The following is a 13,202-nucleotide window of genomic DNA, read 5'->3' as shown; positions in this document are numbered from 1 at the left end:
GTTGCTAAAGGAAGGAAACAAAAAATAAAAATAAAAAGAGGACAAGGTGTTTTGTCCATGTAAACAACACATTCATTAAAATGGAAAGTGACTGTCTAATTTGGATTGGAAATTTTGAACTTGCAGATCTGAGAATATGCAAGATTGAGGGGTGTGGTGGTGGTGAGAAGACATATTTTGATTTGATTATCAGGTCTAAATCCACACAGTCTGTTATTGTTCCATCTTATTTGGCTGAAGGGAATGTATGATTGAGAACATACTTTGTGACTTGACATATTACATACTTAAATCCCTTGATTTGCATTAGGTAACCCTGGAACACACGACTGCAAGTTACTGCTGACTTTGATATGCTGCCTCTATATCTCCCCCAAGGCCAGCAAAGGCTTCCAACTATTATCAAATGTCCTTGGCAAATGTGAAAGTACATTTTACATGTACTCAAGCAGGCAATTTTTTCCCTATAAAGTAATGACAGATTTTGGACTAATGATAGTCATTGTCTTTATTTTCATACAAACTTTCAATGACTTTGTTTGTCGAGCTATTTCTCTTATCTTTTTCTAAACAGTAAGGTGGGGGGGGACTCTTTATGGAAGCAGGCAGAAATCTCTGTGCTCTGTCTAAAGAGTTGTCTCTAGGAAGTAAAATACAGACTAGGAATTCAGAGCAATAAAAGGTATGTTAGAAATGTTCCATTATGTGGCATTTCACAAAAGAAGCCATTATATTTAGTCATTTGGGATCAATAGCATACCTCAGTTCTATTCTCATTTATTAGGACAAACTGAATCACTAGTCCATAGTTAAGGTGCATCCTCATGAGTTGTTGGCTAATTAAACCAAACCAATGGTGCCCACTCTAGACTTCTGAGGATGACCTCTATGCAAAAGCCATCAACACTTTCAACACTTGCAGGTATTTCTCACGTAGACAGAACTTGCACATGTACATCTTTTATCTCTCTTGAGCATGCAGAAGTTGGAGCCAACAAATGTAATTCTAATAGGCTCCCTCCATGCTTTTACTGCTTTTATATGCTTTTACTTTTATTCCCTATGAAAACTATTTGCATGTTCAGACCTTTAAACCTCCCCCTTAAATAAATTCAGACACTGACCCAGGGCATCAGCATAGGTGTGAACACCTGGATAAGTGGAAAGCCGGGAACAGGCTATCTCCGCCACCCAAATGTCTCCCTGGACTCAGGCACGGGCACAACCCTCTCTCAGGGGTTGACCAAACTATTTGAGTCCCTGGATTCCTTTAACGCAATACCCGTCACATAGGGATGGCGAGAGCGTTCTCCCATCCCTATCACCTGAACCAGAGCCTATCCGCAACCTTACAAGTTGTGACGATTTGCTAGGCGGCAGGCGAAACCCAAATGGCAACAGCCAATCAGCCAAGTGGGTAAAATTCCTGCCGTGCCCCTGTCCCAATGACAGACGACACACGATGGCATAGAAAGGTGAAGCGCAAAGCCCTAAAAATAGGGAGAGGTTGGTGGGTGTTCCAATGCACGCGCCGAAAGAGGAAGCTCTGGGTCACGTGCATGGGCATAAATAGGTCCCTTGATTCATTTAGCTTGCATCCCATTGGCCTGATTAAAACCAGCATCAAGGGACCTACCAATTGGGTGTTGTGTCTAATCAATCAACCCACCCACAATACAGGGTTTGATTGCCAGGTCTCACCGCAACATGTGCCCTCTTTAAGGGAGGACCCGATTCATTTTTATTTTATTTTTCACTTGATTCCAAATAGAACTTCTAAGCAGTTTACAAACTTTGGCAAAGGTTCAGTCTTTTAAATTCATAAATCCATGTTTATCAGTTTTTACATTAAGGAACTTGAAATGAGAGAACTGCAGAAATGAACAGTGCTGACTAGCAGCGTGTTTCAAACCCATAATCTGCTGTGCTGGATGAGGTCTCAGTGGGGTGGAGGTGCCCCCTTTGTCCAGGCTTGCCTTGTGCTGTTGACCTCCATCAACAGCGACTTTTAATCTCATGGTCGTGGGCTCAAGCCAAAAGATTCCTTCACTGCAGAAGGTTTGACTAGATGACACTCACAATCCCTTCCAACTTTAGAATTCTATGATTCTGTGTAGAAATTCTATTTTGTTTCCCCAAATTGTGAAGCCAAATAACCAAATACGCAACAATAATCCATGCTACGCTACACTATCGGGAAAGAGGAGGTCTAATTATGCATGCTTATGATTATGTATGCTCCTTCAAGAATACAGTGGTATCTCGGGTTACATACGCTTCAGGTTACAGACTCCGCTAACCCAGAAATAGTACCTCGGGTTAAGAACTTTGCTTCAGGATGAGAACAGAAATCGAGTAGCAGCGGCACAACGGCAGCTGGACGCCCCATTAGCTAAAGTGGTGCTTCATGTTAAGAACAGTTTCAGGTTAAGAACAGCCCTCTAGAACGAATTAAGTTCTTAACCCAAGGTACCACTGTACACACGTCATACCCCTCCTATTCCCCTATTTATAAAATTGGCACAATAACCTTGTTGGAATTGCTGAGATGAAACAAAGAGCAAAGCATGATATGTATGTATCCCTTTATTTATTAAGACAATTATACACTGGTACCTTGGTTTACGAACTTAATCCATTCTGGAAGTCCGTTCTTAAACCAAAGTGTTCTTAAACAAAGGTGTGCTTTCCCATAGCAGCAGGGGACTCAATTTACAAATGGAACATGCCCAACAGGAAGCGAAACATGCTCTGCTTCCAAGGCAAAGTTCACAAACCAAAACACCTACTTCCGGGTTTGCAGCGTTCTTAATCCAAGTTGTTCATAAACTAAGCTGTTCTGAAACCAAGGGACCACTGTACCACTCATTATTCCAGGTTGGTTTGCAACAGTTCCCATAAAAACCAATAACATGAAACCAGAAAAATAGAAAATAGAAAATAGAAAAATACAAAATGCTGAAAGCCTGGCAATAAAAAGAAGCAAGTGCTTAAGTGAATCACAAAGGGTGGAGAGTGCAAAAATGATTGCTTTGTCATTGCAAGCCTTTCTGCTTGCCTGACAGAAGGAAGCTCCACACACTGTTTTGAGGTTTCTCCAGAGCAGGTTTTCTGGAGGCATGGTGAGGTGGTGGGGTTAGCACACAGGGGAAGCAGGGGAAGGAATGCCCTATAGTGGGAGTCCTTGCACTGGAACTAAGTAGCCAAATCCGGCCCAAAATTTTCAGCAAGAGTGCCCCAAACTGGCCAGGGTTGGTGCTTGCCTGACCCCTAGAGGAGCTGATTCTGAAAGCTGGGTGTCACCGCAGAGAAGGCCCCCTGGTTGCAGACCAGAGTGATGGACCTCATCATCTCAGTGGGTGGGCAGGACTCTACATGAAAATGCATTCTCTTAGTGAACCTAGTTCCAAGTCGCTCAGGGCTTCATACATCGACTACATTACTTTGAACTTGACCCAGTAGGAAGTTGGCAGCCAGTGCAATGCTTGGTGTCATGTGTGCAGCACAGGAATAGGAAGATCAGCGTTCTTCCAGCGGAGTGTCAATGGCAAGCACCAGGGTTTGTGAACAAGTCACGGTTTGCAGCACATCACACATTCGATGCTTTATAGTTTAGCCTAAAAAGTTTAGGCACTAGCCTTTGTATGTGTGTGGTAATTCAGTCCCTTGTTACTGACAGCACTTTCTAATGTTAAGCACCTGTTGGCTGTTATATTTCCTCAGAGCACATTCCCATATTTGTCTGCTTGCTGCTCAGATATGCTCCCCACATCTTGTAATCATTATTGTACTCTGGAGAGAAAGGAGGGGGCAAAAGGACGGGTTTCAAAGTATGTTTCTGCCCAATTCATTTTGACTCTGTTTGGAGACCAAAGCTAAGCTTTATTGAGGCACGTCCTTCCTCAGCTATTCATCACAGCTAAGCTGAGATATAAGCAGCAATAATATGGCTTTGGATAGATTAGCAGAGCCATCTCACTTGTCATGCCTTGTTTTGGCTTTGAAGCTTCCTTCGTTATTTGTCATGCATAATCCCCTTCTGCAGCTACCCCTGGGCCCATTTTCACTGTCAGGGTAAAACCAGGGGGGGGAAAGTCTCACTGTTTCAGTCATATCTCCCTGGAGACCACAAGTGGGAGATAAAAGCCCTCTTCAGGAGCCTGTGGGATAAATTTGGCCCCTGATGCTGCCACACACATCAACAATGCTTCCTTGGCTGAGTCTGAAGGGGGCAATTTTCACTACATGAAGGGGTTCCTGGTTCAGACTCAGATGCCCCCCTTCAAACTCAAGTGCCCCCCTTCAGAAACAGCCAATCATGCATTGATTCAGGAGCATGACCAGTGCATGGACCATCAAAAGTGGTCAAAGCTTGTCTCACCGATTCCTGCAGGTTCCCAGAAAATGTCTGATAAGGGTTTTTATCACATGAGAACGTTATCTTACAGAACAAGTACCGTATTTTTTGCACCATAACACTCACTTTTTTCCTCCTAGAAAGTATGGGGAAATGTCTGTGCGTGTTATGGAGGAAATGCCTATGGGTGGCATGCCTACGGATTTTCCTCCTCTAAAAACTACATGCGTGTTATGGTCGGGTGTGTGTTATAGAGCGAAAAATACGGTAATTGCCATTGCAATTATATCCATAAGTCTATGTTGCATGCATTCTTCCTGGTCATGCTAAGCCTCTGATGTGCGCACACCCTAGCATGAGCATGCTTGGAAATCCCGTATCTAAGAGAGAAGCACCCTAGTGCCTCTTTCAACAAATTGTCATTATAGAGCAGCCACTGTCGTTGCTTGGCTGAAGAACTGGAGGCCGCAGTGAGGAGGAAAGTTGGAAGATAGCAATTTCCACAGCTATTCCCCGCTCCTCTATGTAGCCAAAGCCCAGTTACTGCAATACAAAGGGAAGACAAAGGTATGCCATGCAGCTCTAAGCAACACCTATCATCCCAATTCATATTATCACATGCTTCATGCAGTACAGGGAACATGTTATCAAATGTTCCATACGGGAAAGACACTATGGTTAGTTAGTCTCATAGCAATATGGTACATTAGTGCCACAGCTTCTGATGCCAGCTTTTTTTGGGGGGGAATCTGAACATATGAAATAACTGTACTGCAGGGTACAGCCCTGTTTGCAATCTGTTGTCCATATGCTCTTTTTATAGGCACACTCCCCCCCCCCGTGCATTAAGTTTTCTATATGATACAAGCAACACTCTGATACATTAATGCAATATTAAAATAAGCTTTCTGAAAAGCTATTTCTCATTCTTTTGAAAACCTTCCGGGTTTTCCCATTGTCTGCTATTTTTTACCCCAGAACCAAGAAATGATCAATAAACAACAGAGAAAAGAATGCTTAAAAGTTATTTGAATTAAGAGATGGGGATTTTGCTGATTGCTAGTACATGATGAATCTCATAATAGATTTCCATAATCATGATGCATTTTCATTAAAAGAAAAAGACAGATAGCTCCAAGATTTGCTCATCACAAATGTGCTCTTCATCGTTTCACTCTTTTTGTTTTTTTTACTACCTGAACAGATTTCTGAGTGATTGCCAGTGGTTTATAGGTTGTATCCCAACAGGCCCTGTTGCCACCGCAGTATAGCAAGTGTGGTTTCTGCAGAATTGTTATAAACAATGCTGAAACGAAGAAGATGTCATGCAACAGATACAAATCACAGCCAGTTGCAAACATAACAGGTTTACATTTCTTTGGAGTGAGATGCGAACACATGATAACGGGGTGTGTGTGGGAAATCATTCATCGTCCTTATTGCAGTGTGTGTGTGTGTGTGTCTTGGGCCACTGCCACACTTGTCACAGAGAAACAAGATAGGCATAGAATGTGCTGACACCAGAGCACAGCAGAAAGGGAAAGGGAAATCAAAGTTGATACGGTTTTGCATTCCTACCTGTTGCAGCCCTGCCTTGTCTAAGAATGTGCTGGCAACTCTGTATGGCCATACTGAAAGCTGCTAGCTGGTTGCCAGGCTGCCTCTTCCCACTTTTCCTTCCAGTGTTCATGCTACACATTTTGTCTGCATGTGGTTTAACTTTTCTGAACACACAGCAAGATTGGGCCCAGACTACATTTTGGGATGGTTTTTATGATGAGCATGTCTCTGTCCCCTTGGACACACTCCTTCCATTAAACATGCTTTTGTTATTGACATCATAAGAATATATTCCTTGTATGCTGAAATGGGGTAGCTGGCCTTGACATGAAAGCAGTGACATCAGGTTGGGGGGGGGGAGTAAGGAGTAGAATAAAAACAGCTGTTATCCACTTGTACTATTTCTCTCCTTCCTTTCCTCTTAAGAACTGTAAGATAATGATGTGGAACAGTGGGTTGCCTCCAGCCATAAGAGCTTTTTCCACAAAACTGAGTTGCCATGTGTTTGAATCATGACTCTTCCCCACAGTCCCTAATGTGCTCATTTTGGCTCTCCTCATGGCTGCTGGTTGTTTAGTGAGGTGATAAATGTGAAGGAGGAAAACCACCTTTGATAGATACTCAATTGGACACGCGAGTAGGCATGTCTCTGGTAAGTAACCCACTAATATTAGAAGCGATGGCTGTAGGCTCTTGTTGTGTGATTTTGTTCACTGGGAACAAGTAATAGCTATTCCCCCATATCTAACTAGAGAGCACTAGACTGGTCAGAATTAATCAAGGCACATTTAAAACTATTACAGCTGCCTCAAAAGAACTTCGCTTGGGATAACTTCTCTTGGCTAGGGAATAAGAAATAGCCACATTCTGACAAAGGAGTCCCGTCAAGAACTTGGGGCTTTAAGGGAAGAGACTGATGTTGTTAGAGAGCCATAGGGGGGGGTGGCTTTATTAGTTTAATTTCCATTCAGCCTTCCCTCATCCCCAGACCGTTCCCAAAGATTTCGCTGCGTTGGCCTGGACTGACAGGCCTAAACTGTATGTAACTCCCAGAGGCCTCTGTTCATATTGCTGATGTTGCCAAGTGACTATAGCACAACTCATCCATATCCCTTCTCCCAGCCAATGATTTATGGGCTCAAGATGGATCAACCAGTGGAGGCCATAACTCCCGTCTCTTTGCAGGAGAGAATGGCCATTTCCTCCTTTTAATGAATTGCAATTGTTAGTGGATAATGCTTAAAAATCTCTCTCTCTCCCACTCTCTTTTTAGGAGGGGGAAAAGTCTATTCTAGAAGTGTGCTGAGGGCACATGTAATGAAAAATGCTCAAAACATCAAAAGAGTCATTTTCAAGTTAACCAGCATTTAGCCCATTATCCTGGCTTTGTTTGTGTGGGGCAGGGAAGCATACCTTGGGGCTACAGCACTAGAAATCCAATGAAAACAGACTCTTCCATGGAATCCTCTCGGTTTGATTATAAGGCAGAAAGAAAAGGTAGTTCTACGACACATTTGCACTTCTCTTTCTGGCCCTTTATGGAATGTGCAGGTGCCAAAGCTTTTTTTTTAAAAAAAATCAAAAACAATTCAGTGAGCAATTTCATTTGAATTCTAAGAAAGGTCCTGGACTGATGCTGATTTATGGGAATTGTCTTGCTCAGCACTAATACTTGGGAGTCTCCGTTAATACTTGAATCCTGAATGCTGCCAAAGATTTTATCCAACACATCTGTTTGTTTCTATGAGGCTGTGAAACTGAAGAGCTCCAGGGCAAGGCACAATGGAAAATATTAAAGGATTGATGAGGCAAGCACTGATGAGCATTGATTTCCCCATGGATATGGATATATAGGGCCAGTCCAAGACATTTTGCTGCCTGAGATGGACCAGATAATGGTGCCTGGCTGCTGCTTGCTCCATCACTGCTGTCTCCTCCCCATTCATGCAGCTGGTATCTGTCTCTGCAGTGACTATGGCTTGGTCCTCCTCTTCCTCTTTCTTTTCCTTCTCCTCCATACCCACAGTGCATCCCACAGTGCCTCATTTTGCTGAGGGGAATGGGTGAATGCCAGTTTCATTTCTCTCAGCTTCTAATCCCCCCCAATCTTAAATTCAGTTCTTCACAATTGCATCCCAGTTTGCATTAAAAAAAAACCTTCTAATGAATGTCAGTAGCATTTTTGTCTGAATTTCTCCTAACATACACATACATACATGCAATTTTGTGCTTAATATAAGTGTTTTTTTGTTACAGTATTCATTAATACAAAGCACTGCCATGATATTTCTCCTTTTTTCCTTTTTTGGCTGCCATGGCTGCCACTTTGTGCTGGCAGCCACGGCCCTTTCATCAAGATATGAGTACCAAAAAGCACTGCTGATTGGCTTCCCCAATCACCCCCCCCCCCAAGCTGGCACCTCTGTCACAAACTCTATGCAGCACTTTTAAAATGTAAGATTTTTTTTTTAAAAAAATTGCAGCTACCATCTTGTCTTCACAGGGGCGGAGGAAGGGGGTGCGGTGGGTGCGGACCGCGCCGGGTGTCACCACTGAGGGGGGTGACAAAATGCTGGGCAGCACTCACCATGGGGCCTGCAGCGTGCCCGAGCCACGCATCTCTCCTGGGAGTGACACTGTGGCTTGAGCGCCCGCAGGCTCCGCGCTGCCCCAAATGGTCCACCTGCGGCCTCCCCCTCAGCTCTAGGGCGGCTGAGTGGGAGGAGGCAGGCAGACTCCTCGGGGGCCCCACAGAGCATCCTGCCCCGGATGGCCCCGCCCCTGGGTGCAGGGCACGTACGCTGCCCCAGGCACCTGAACGGCTTGCTCCACTGCTGTGTCTTCATATTTCCTCTGTCACTTAATGCATGAGGCAAACTATTATGTGGGATGGGCCATACCTCAGTTGGTAGAGTATCTTCTTTGCATGCATTCCAGGTTCAATCCCCACTATCTCTAGGATGGGCTGGGAAGATCACTTTCTGGGGAGTCAGTGTAGGCATTACTATGCTAAATGGGCCAATGGTATGACTTGGTATATGACAACTTCCTATGTACTTATGGGGTCTATATTTTAAAAAATAGCCTTCAGAATTATTTAAACCCTTCCACCATCCTCGTATAACAACACATTCTTTGTGCCAATGGGAAGGCATTTAATGTTTACTGCACACTGTCATCTCAGTAGGGGTCACCTCAAGCTCCCTACGCAAGTCCATTTAAATGAATTAGATGGTGCACAAACAGCAACAAAAGTGTTATTCCCTGTGTTACCCTTCTGTGCTAGACATTATTTCATTTATTACCTACACTTTTGGAACTACCTGCCCATTAATATTATTCATTTGTTTTGCTGCCTGCTAAAAAAAAAAAAAGCATTTGTTCCAGCAAGCCTATCCATGTAATTGTGTCGCCTGATTTTACTAGGTATAAGTGTTTTAAAATGGCTTATTTTATATTATATTTAACCTTTTAAAAAATGTAACTAGTTTTTAAAGTTTGTTTTATTAGCATTTTAAATCAATATGTTAGACTTTTAAAGTGCTTAGAGGTATTTTGTTCCAGTATACAGAATGTTAAATAAATAAATGAAAGAAATTATGTTTGTATCTTACTCTTAATTTATAAAGCTTAGAGCATCTTAGAGTCTGTTTCCAATGGCCTCCCAGACAGTCACTGATCAGGTCCACAACTCATTAGTTTCACCATTCCTTTAGGATTAGGACCAATCAGAAATTGACAAAATGCTTCTTAGAAGGTATCTGAAATAATAGGTATGTTGAAGGGTAGATGGAGTAAATCTTCTACTGCAAATCTACATCTGGGATGTTTAATAGCTACTATCAAAATCAAAGATGGCATTCACTGGAAACTGGGATTTGCTCTGAAATACCAATTTAATATAGATAATTCTTTGTGATTTCTGGGGGGGATTTAATCAAAGTATTATCAGCCAAGCTTTGTTAGCATTAATTGGGTCTTCTGGAATTTGGGAGTATAAGTTGGTGCAAATAAATGAGCTTTGCCTACAGAAAATCCTTAAAGGGGTAAGGTTATTATTGGATGGCCAATGACGAACGTACGCTCAGCCCAAATAGTATTAGACTTAGTGATAAAATATTCTACAATAGTTTGATAAGGAAATATTAAAATTCTTTGAAACCTGTCGTGTTCTTTGTGAGTTGTGGCTAAGGTCCAGAAATATGGCTTTTATGATTGGCATTATGTTTTTATGCTGCCTTATTGCTTGGCTGTGCCGTATTTTATATTTTATTGTCAGGTGGGGTTTGTGTTTGTTAGAGATTATAAATTTCTTTGTGAAGGAAGTTCCTTAAAAAGGGAACTGAGAATGTGTTAAATGGTTCCTTAAAAAGCAGCATATCCATTTTATATACACTAATAATGACAATAGTAATAAACGCTTCTCGTCCTTGATTTCAGTACACTGTGACTCAATTAAGTCTATGACTATGATCCAACTTTCTAAAAGGGGGAAATGGTGGCAGTGAAGAAAAAGGAAACCAAATCACAAAAATGGGGAATGTCTTGACCATTGGAGAGAGAGATGCTTTTTGAGGCATAGGGAGAAGTTTGAGAGAAAGCATGGAGGGAGAGTGGGGGCTGATAATATATGGGTTGTGCATAATAGAAGGAGATATAAGAGAGAAGATGTTGTAGTCTGAGCAGAGAGATTGAGATTGAGATTGCACGGGGTTGGACCAGATGACCCATGGAGTCCCTTCCAACTCTACAGCTCTATGATTCTATAAGTGTGCTAGAACTCCACGTAGTAGTAGTAGTAGTAGTAGTAGTAGTAGTAATAGTAGTAGTACTTTATTATTTGTACCCCGCCCATCTGACTGGGTTGCCCCAGCCACTCCGGGCAGCTTCCAGCATAGTGTATTTGGTAGGTAGGTTAAGGTAAAGGACCCCTGGATGGTTAAGTCCAGTCAAAAGCGACTATGGGGTTGCGGCGCTCATCTCGCTTTCAGGCCGAGGGAGCCATCATTTGTTCACAGACAGCTTTCTGGGTCATGTGGCCAGCATAACTAACCCGTTTCTGGCGCAACAGGACACCATGACGGAAACCAGAGAGCACGGAAACACTGTTTACCTTTCCGCCGCAGTGGTACCTATTTATCTACTTGTACTGGTGTGCTTTTGAACTGCTCAGTTGGCAGGGGCTAGGACCGAGAAATGGGAGCTCACCCCATCACGGGGATTCGAACCACTGACCTTCTGATTGGCAAGCCCAAGAGGCTCAGTGTATTGCATAGTATATTTGGTATGAAGATTGTGACTGTTACGTTTCATATTTGCCATGTCTGGCCCATGTAGGTTTATGGAAGCACTCCAAAACAACTATGTATTTGCAGAGTGTTATCTGCACAGATTGCACAAAAGTAATTTATATGGATTCATATTTTATTTTGTTTTAAATACAACTGACCAAATTCAGCTTGTCTTGCATCCCACTCCTAGAATTAGCTCACCAGATAGAACACTGAGGATATTGTGACAGACATTTAGTTGTAAAGGAAAGTGATATTACTTTTTTTTTTTAAAAAAAAAAAAAAGGACAACACAATTTAAAAGATACTGTTCAGAGAGAGGAGGGGGAAACATTCATAGTTAATAAAACAAAATAGTATTCCTAAACCTACAGAGGGTTCCATACAACGGCTGCCATCGTTGAAAATCTTCCAAAGGCTTTTGTCTGGAAGCATTGCTGAAAAGATCAATTTTAAATAGCTCTGGCTGTAAACAAGGCATCCACTGTTTCTTTTTCAAGCGAAAACCCTTCTGTATATTATCATTATTTCAAGGCTTCAGCAAACAGGTTGCTTAAAAATATATATCCATGTTCAGTCATAAAAGGCAGGTTGCAAAACGTAATAACATTTTTTATGTGAAAATGATTGCGCTAACTTCAGCTATTTCACTGCACAATATGCTTTTATGAATGATTTTACTATTAGAATCACTGTCACCAATAAAATAGACTAGCGCATTAGCTTTATAAAGAAAATTAAGGTGATTTTTCTTTTAATAGCAATCGTCAGGAAGAAGGGCACCAAAAAGAATGCCAAAAAAGCCACCCTGCTCTGATTTAATAATATCAGTTTTCATAAATTTTTATATATATTTCCCCCCTTTTCCTCAGATTCTGGTCGTGTGCCAAAGGATAATTTCCACTACACCAGTTGTGTTCCATAAAAAAAATGGTAAAAATCAATTAGAGTCATATATTCTTGAAGAGCACCTAAATATATGGAAATGTTATTAAGTTAAAGCCTATTTTGTTGTTTCTGGCAATGCTTCTCCAAATTGTGTCCAAACCACTTTGTTTCACTGCAGAATAAAGGAAGCTATGTGTTTTCTTTTCTTGGCAGGTTAGGGTAGAACTAATACAGAGAGGAACTGCCTTGTACAGCATGGGGTGCCGCGGAAGCTGGTTAACCAATGACATCACCCCCACCACAAAGGCCAGTCTCCAGGCTTTGGAAATCAGAACAAGCTGCTGTCCAGTCACGGGTGCCATTGACTGAAAGATATATACTGTTAACAGAGCAGGGGGTGGGGGAGAAGGTATGTAATTCCATAATGAAATTTCACCTATGAGCTTATACACACTGCATGCAAGTTAATGCACTGTTGAACAATACAGCTTAATAATACTTTGCTATTGAGTATATCTCTGGTCCCACGGATATCAATGTGCATAGATTTTTTAAAAAAAATACAACCCTGGGTATAATTTCAGATAAGGTCTCATGTAAATAACCATTTTTCATTGTGAGAATGTGTATCCAGGAAACATAGGAGACGGTCTCCTTATGGAGAACTGGGCAGCAAAGTTTCTAAGAGTGAGTTAAATGGTGGTGCTGGTTACAGAGACTCTGTTCTGTTCCAAGTACTGAGGCAAGACAAGGGTACCATGGACAGCTCCCTGCCCAACTCAGATTGGCTACTTCATGACAGCATGGTTTGTAAGCCCTCTCAGTTGTTGTTTCAGCAGCAGTCAGCTAAAGCTCTGTCTCAATAGCTACTGTATCTCTACCTTCACTCTCTTCATACCCAGTTAGTGGAGTAGGAGAGCTGAAAAAAATTCACATCTGGCAACCAATGAGCCCCTTTGGTTTCAGATAGTACATGGGTAGATGAGTCTAAAAAGCTTGGAGCACACATTTTCTCTGTCCTCTAGCAGCTATGGTGGCTCATTTGCCAGATGTATTTAACATTACCTCTGAAAGTATATACTCGATTCTGACCAAACTAAGCCTCC

At 42.1% G+C, this 13,202-nt stretch overlaps 1 long non-coding RNA gene across 2 annotated transcripts in view; it reads left to right on the top strand.

Annotated features, from left to right (window-relative positions):
* The window catches only part of LOC308586841, a 45,154-nt gene extending 32,205 nt beyond the window's left edge, over positions 1-12,949 (top strand). For both annotated transcript variants that reach the window (XR_014008090.1, XR_014008091.1), the window contains exon 3: positions 12,310-12,949. This is a non-coding gene — a long non-coding RNA (uncharacterized lncRNA). The remainder of the gene's footprint in view (positions 1-12,309) is intronic.
* Positions 12,950-13,202: the final 253 nt, after the last annotated feature.

The sequence above is a fragment of the Podarcis bocagei genome, assembly GCF_964188305.1.
Source record: "Podarcis bocagei genome assembly, chromosome: 5".
Lineage (NCBI taxonomy): Eukaryota > Metazoa > Chordata > Lepidosauria > Squamata > Lacertidae > Podarcis > Podarcis bocagei.
The sequence above is the reverse complement of the archived record's forward strand: the minus strand, read 5'-3'. Positions and strand labels throughout refer to the sequence as shown.